Source organism: Pempheris klunzingeri, chromosome 23, assembly GCF_042242105.1.
Source record: "Pempheris klunzingeri isolate RE-2024b chromosome 23, fPemKlu1.hap1, whole genome shotgun sequence".
Classification (NCBI taxonomy): domain Eukaryota; kingdom Metazoa; phylum Chordata; class Actinopteri; order Acropomatiformes; family Pempheridae; genus Pempheris; species Pempheris klunzingeri.
The window spans coordinates 8719680-8725679 of NC_092034.1; the positions used below are offsets into that span (position 1 = coordinate 8719680).

Below are 6000 nucleotides of genomic sequence, written 5' to 3' on the forward strand. Positions count from 1 at the left end.
ACAGTTTTTAAAAAGCTGAAAAAATAAAAGGGACAGTGGGCCTGATGGTATTTTGGCTCTTCCTCCTAAAACATTTTATGATGAGGTGACCCCAACCTGAAGCTCCCTATTCCTTTTCTCGGTCAACACATGCACAATTCCTTTAATTAAAAAAAAAAACCCTGTCTCTATTCCCATTCCAAAAACACCTTGCCCACAGAATAAATAGTGATTTTTTACTGGTAGTGCTGATTATCAATACTGATAAAATCATTTGACCTCATCATAGTAGGGAACTTACAAAATGTGGTAAAACATATAGATAATATATATAAGATATCTACCAATCTGCTTATAATGCCTGTAGAGGGACTGATGATGCTCTAAACACTACAGCTAATTTTATCATAAAACACCTTTTAAATGTTATACTAATGTTTATGGACTTAAGCTCAGCTTTTAATACTATACTCCCTCAGACCCTGTCAAACAAGCTACAACAGATGGAGAGATGGAAGAGGTTGTCAGTGGTATGAGGGGCACGACGAGGAGAGTTGAGCAGGTAACATACAAATACCTATTTATTCACTATTCACAGCATAATCAGCATTATGTTAGTGTTTTATAGGGCAGCCATCAAATCTGAAACTAGAATAAAAATTAGGACATGATACAAATGTGAATGCATAATTGTACTAAACTACCTGGTGTGTGTACACCTGAACTACTTTACAAACAGGAACTCAGCTTCTTGACTCGAATCCACATAAGAACAATGGAAACGATAACAAATGACTTTTCTTCAGTCATTAATATCTCCTGCTCCCTGATCCAGATCTCCTCCCCTAATGCTGCGCATCTATAGCTGCCTTCACGTGAATGGAGCGTGCTGTGGATGACTCAAACTCGGAGAAGTCATTAGTCGTTCACATGAAGGCAGCGTGGACAACTCAGATTCGTGGGGCACACAGGTGACACATGAAGGCAGTGCAATTTGCATATAAGAACGGCTCGCAACTGCGAATCGGTTCTCATCGTTCACTTAAAAGCGCCGTTCAAAAGACTCGACTCGTTCGCGAACGTCACATCTCTATTAGTATTATGATAATTAAGAACCTCATAGGTAAAGTATGCACCACTCCCAATTCTCTCTTTTTGAAAAAACCTGTTTGGCGACACATCAAAGGCTGAGACCAACTGATTGTATGATGCTATTGTGAAATCTAATTATATGAAATTACAGTAAGTTTTGTTTATCTGTATCATAACATCATCAGTGCACCAGACTCCTCACATTAAATATGTCCTGATACACGTGCCCACCAAACTTTCAAAATAAGTTGCAGCAACAACAAGTTTTATTTTGATCATTGTAAAGCTTTTGACAGAAATTGTGCAAATTACAAGAAAGGTCACAGAATACAGTTCTGCACAATTACAGAAATACACTTTGAATAAAATTTATAGAGCATTGCTGTGACATATATATTATAAATATGTTGATGTTTGATACAATTCTGTGCATTCGTACTATGAGCTGCTTGTGCTCCTTCATTTAATTTAACTCTTCAGAGTCTCGGACCACCTGTGGGCGTCAAAGACACAAACACAAAGAAAGCAATCTAAACAGTTTTAATGGGAAACACAAAGGTAAAATGAAAAGTAGTAAAAAACGGCCCAAGACTCTGGAGGGTTAAGGCACTTTTTCCATTTATAACATGCTCTCTGTGGAGCTGTGCCATGTTATACTAAAGACCTCGCATTTCTCACTCTGCACATTTCAAAATAAAGACAATGATGAGAGTGAGTTTATGTTTTTAAGTAATTTACAATATAGCTGAATTAACATGTTTGGTGAAAAAGACTGAACAAGAAAACTAAGTTACATGTTGCTATATCACAAAAATTAGTGAAAGAAGATGCATTTGTATATTAATAGAGTAAAGTGCAATTATTTAGATAGTGTTATATTGATTCAGATGATGACTGAATGGATCAGGTGTTTGAAGCTGCCTGTGTCCACTGTCAGTTAATTCTTCTTAAGCCGTACAACACTTCAGACAATCATGGCTCTAAAGTGCTTGCTCATACCAGTGATGGCATTTCAAATGGAAATCAGCAATCATGCTACTGCTGGCTTGACAGTAGCCATGACAACAGTACCAGGCAGGATGCAGTGACAAGACTGATCTTTTGGCTTACTCCACTCGAAGCTGTGAATGAGGAGAAAAGGGGACGATACATTAGTTTAATAAATGCAAATGTGCAATTTTTGAAATTTTAATCTTGTAACACTCAGTATTACTTACGTGTACCATCCACGTTGATGGAGCCTTCAATGTCGAAGCCAGTGACATTTGAAGCTGCGTTGATTAAAACATTCGCAATCTGAGTGTTATTAGGAGGAGATGTTCTTGCAAAGTTAAGGTCAAACTCGTTGATGACTGATCCACTTCTGCAGAAGGAGAAAGAAAAAAACATTGTTTAAAATATCCGATTTAGGCCACTTTTCCTAGATTGCCATCCAATAGATCATTGAAATTACCTGAATGAGACCACATTCAAGGACCTGAAGGAGGAAGGGAACGCCCTTTGGTAAAAAGGTGTGAGCTGCAGAGATAGAAAAACAAGTTGTATTTGAAAACTTTCTACTTCTATTTTTGCCTTAGAAAACTTAACTGTGTATATATATATATATATATATATATATATATATATATATATATATATATAAGATATATTATATTTGTCTTCATACATTCACACATATGTGGACAGTTTAGTAAGCATAAAGATGAGCTCTCTAATTTTCCTGTTTGTATTTCTCTTGTGTTTTCTGTTCTTCCTGTAATGCAGAAAACAAATTGATCTGATGTGCACCAGAACATGGTTTAAAAGAATAGGTTATCTGTTCAGTTTTTACAGTAATATTAAGTTTCTTCATGTGAATTTCTGGGTAGTGTTCAGATTTCTTCAGCTAGTATTTGTTCTCCTTCATGGTGGGTGAAATTTCCTCTTCCAGTAAAGTACCTTCAATATGTTTAATAATTCAATATGTTTACCAGCAGATTTTATTCTACAGTTGACACTTACCTGTCCTCTTATCATTGAAGCTCGACTTTTGAAGGCTTCAGATGATGGATCCAGCAAGTCATTTGTAAATGTGTCGAGAGCAGATCTAAAAGTCACCCTTCTTGTTATGAGTCCTACAGTTGTAGGTGCAGCAGTTGCAGGTGGTGCAGTTACAGGTGCAGCATTTGTAGGTACTGGACTTGCTGTAAAAACATTTTGTAAAGAGTAAGTAAATAGAATTTGTGCCCAAATCAAAATGGCTTTCTTTCTTCTGATTATTTGATGTCAAACTTACTGTTGTACTATATACTTTAAGGATCATCATATTACGCTTAGACAGACTTGACTTTGTAGACTTTTTAGCATTTCATCTCAATCTGAAGTCAATAATGTCACAGTTTATAACAGGTTATCTACATTGCAAGTATTCTTGCTGAATACGAGGTAGTTTAGAGAATACCTCATTACTCTATTGAATGGATGGATTGAACTGTACAAAACTGAAAACTATCTTTATCGATCCTGTCTAGCAACGTAAATTTATGATGACTTTAAAAACAGAGCATGAGCATCAAATATTTTACACACGGATAACAGCAAACTACTGTGTTGTGATTACTTACCTGTTATAGCAACTGTGTTGGGGTTTATGCTGACATTAAAGGTATTGTTGGGATTATTCACAGCTTCAACTAAGGTTTGAGCAACTTCACTGTTCTGTGGGAGGTTTGCAGTAGTAGTTGTCCGACTGAACACGACCCCGACATTTGCTTTAGTGCCATCCACACGTGTTGGTGGTACAGGACTGTATCATAAAATGTAATGGGATAGTGTCAATAAATCATTTCAGATCATTCTTTTGCAATGTCAAGTACACTATCAGCTTTATGTAAAGCGTCTTGAGATAACGCTGTTGTGAATTGGCACTATATAAATAAAGATTGATTGATTGATTGATTGATTGACTATCAGCATTAGAGGATACCATTTTTAGAAATCATTTTTAGTAATCCTGCATATAAAACAAAGTCAATGAACCATTGTTGGAAAAATTATCTTACCTGAAATCTTTCACAAAGGAGAAGTCAAAGCGTTCACCAAATATTCTTCTGTATATTTCATTGAACTGCAAAAAGGATAACATTGAAAGACCTTAAATAGCTTTCAAGCACAGCTGTCTTGAAAAGAAATTGAACAGACGTGCAAATTTAACTGAAATAAAGTTTCAGCTTAGCAAAATTGTCTGACAGCTATAACACTTTCTCATATCACAACACTGAGACAGATATTGTTCTCACCGCTTTTATAACTCTTTCTTCAAGCTCTGTGAAACGACTGCTGGTGGGGTCTCTGAGATCATCTGAAAAAGGTTCTGCTGGCAAGTCTGCTGAAACAATATAAGTCGGTTGGGGGGCCAAAGCTGTTGTTGTTTGAGCAGGTGTTGTTGTTGCTTCAGCTGTTGTTGTTGCTTCAGCTGTAGTTGTTGCTTCAACTGTTGTTGTTGCAGCACCTGTTGTTGTTGCTGCAGCTGTTGTTGTTCTTTCAGTTGTTGTTGTTCCTTCAGTTGTTGTTGTTGCTGCAGCTGTTGTTGTTGCTGCTTCAGCTGTTGTTGTTCCTGCAGCTGTTGTTGTTGCTTCAGCTGTTGTTGTTGGAGCAGGTGTTGTTGCTTCAGCAGTTGTTATTGCTTCAACTGTTGTTGTTGCAGCACTTGTTGTTGTTGCTTCAGCTATTGTTGTTGCAGCAGGTGTTGTAGTTCCTGAAGCTGTTGTTGTTGCTTCAGCTGTTGTTGTTCCTTCGGTTGTTGTTGTTGCAGCAGCGATTGTTGTTGTTTCAGCTGTTGTTGTTGCTTCAGCTGTTGTTGTTGCTTCAGCTGTTGTTGTTCCTTCGGTTGTTGTTGTTGCAGCAGCGATTGTTGTTGTTTCAGCTGTTGTTGTTGCTTCAGCTGTTGTTGTTACTTCAGCTGTTGTACTTGGAGCAGCTGTTGTTGTTGCTGCAGCTGTTGTTGCTTCAGCTGTTGTTGTTGGAGCAGGTGTTGTTGTTGGAGCAGCTGTTGTTGTTGGAGCAGGTGTTGTTGTTGCTGCAGCTGTTGTTGTTGCTTCAGCTGTTGTAGTTGGAGCAGCTGTTGTTGTTCCTTCAGGTGTTGTTGTTGCTTCAGCGGTTGTTGTTGGTGCTGCAGCTGTAGTTGTTGCAGCAGGTGCTGTTGTTGGAGCAGGTGTTGTTGTTGCTTCAGCTGTTGTTGTTGCAGCAGGTGTTGTAGTTGGAGCTTCAGTGGTTGTTGTTGCTTCAGCGATTGCTGTTGCTGCAGCTGTTGTTGCTTCAGCTGTTGTTCCTGTACCTGTTGTTGTTCCTTCGGTTGTTGTTGTTGCAGCAGGTGTTGTAGTTGGACCAGGTGTTGTCGTTGCTTCAACTGTTGTTGTTATAGCAGGTGTTGTTGTTGGAGCTTCAGTGGTTGTTGTTGCTTCAGCGATTGTTGTTGCTGCAGCTGTTGTTGCTTCAACTGTTGTTGTTGCAGCACCTGTTGTTGTTCCTGCAACTGTTGTTGTTGCAGCACCTGTTGTTGTAGCTTCAGCTGTTGTTGTTCCTGTAGCTGTTGTTGTTGCAGCACCTGTTGTTGTTCCTTCCGTCGTTGTTGTTGCTGCAGCTGTTGTTGTTGCTTCAGCTGTTGTAGTTGGAGCAGCTGTTGTTGTTCCTTCAGGTGTTGTTGTTGCTTCAGCGGTTGTTGTTGGTGCTGCAGCTGTTGTTGTTGCAGCAGTTGCTGTTGTTGGAGCAGGTGTTGTTGTTCCTTCAGCTGTTGTTGTTGGAGCAGGTGTTGTAGTTGGAGCAGCTGTTGTTGTTGGAGCAGCTGTTGTTGTTGCTGCAGCTGTTGTTGTTGCTTCAGCTGTTGTTGTTGCTGCAGCTGTTGTTGCTGCAGCTGTTGTTGTTGCTGCAGCTGTTGTTGTTGGAGCAGGT

At 39.0% G+C, this 6000-nt stretch overlaps 1 long non-coding RNA gene across 1 annotated transcript; it reads right to left on the reverse strand.

Moving 5' to 3' along the window:
- Positions 1-2331: 2331 nt before the first annotated feature.
- On the reverse strand, positions 2332-3163 carry LOC139222510 (uncharacterized). Its single transcript, XR_011585925.1, has 3 exons — positions 3073-3163; positions 2525-2589; positions 2332-2434 (listed from the first exon to the last, which is right to left on the reverse strand). It is a non-coding gene; the product is annotated as an uncharacterized lncRNA (long non-coding RNA).
- Between the last annotated feature and the right edge of the window lie 2837 nt (positions 3164-6000).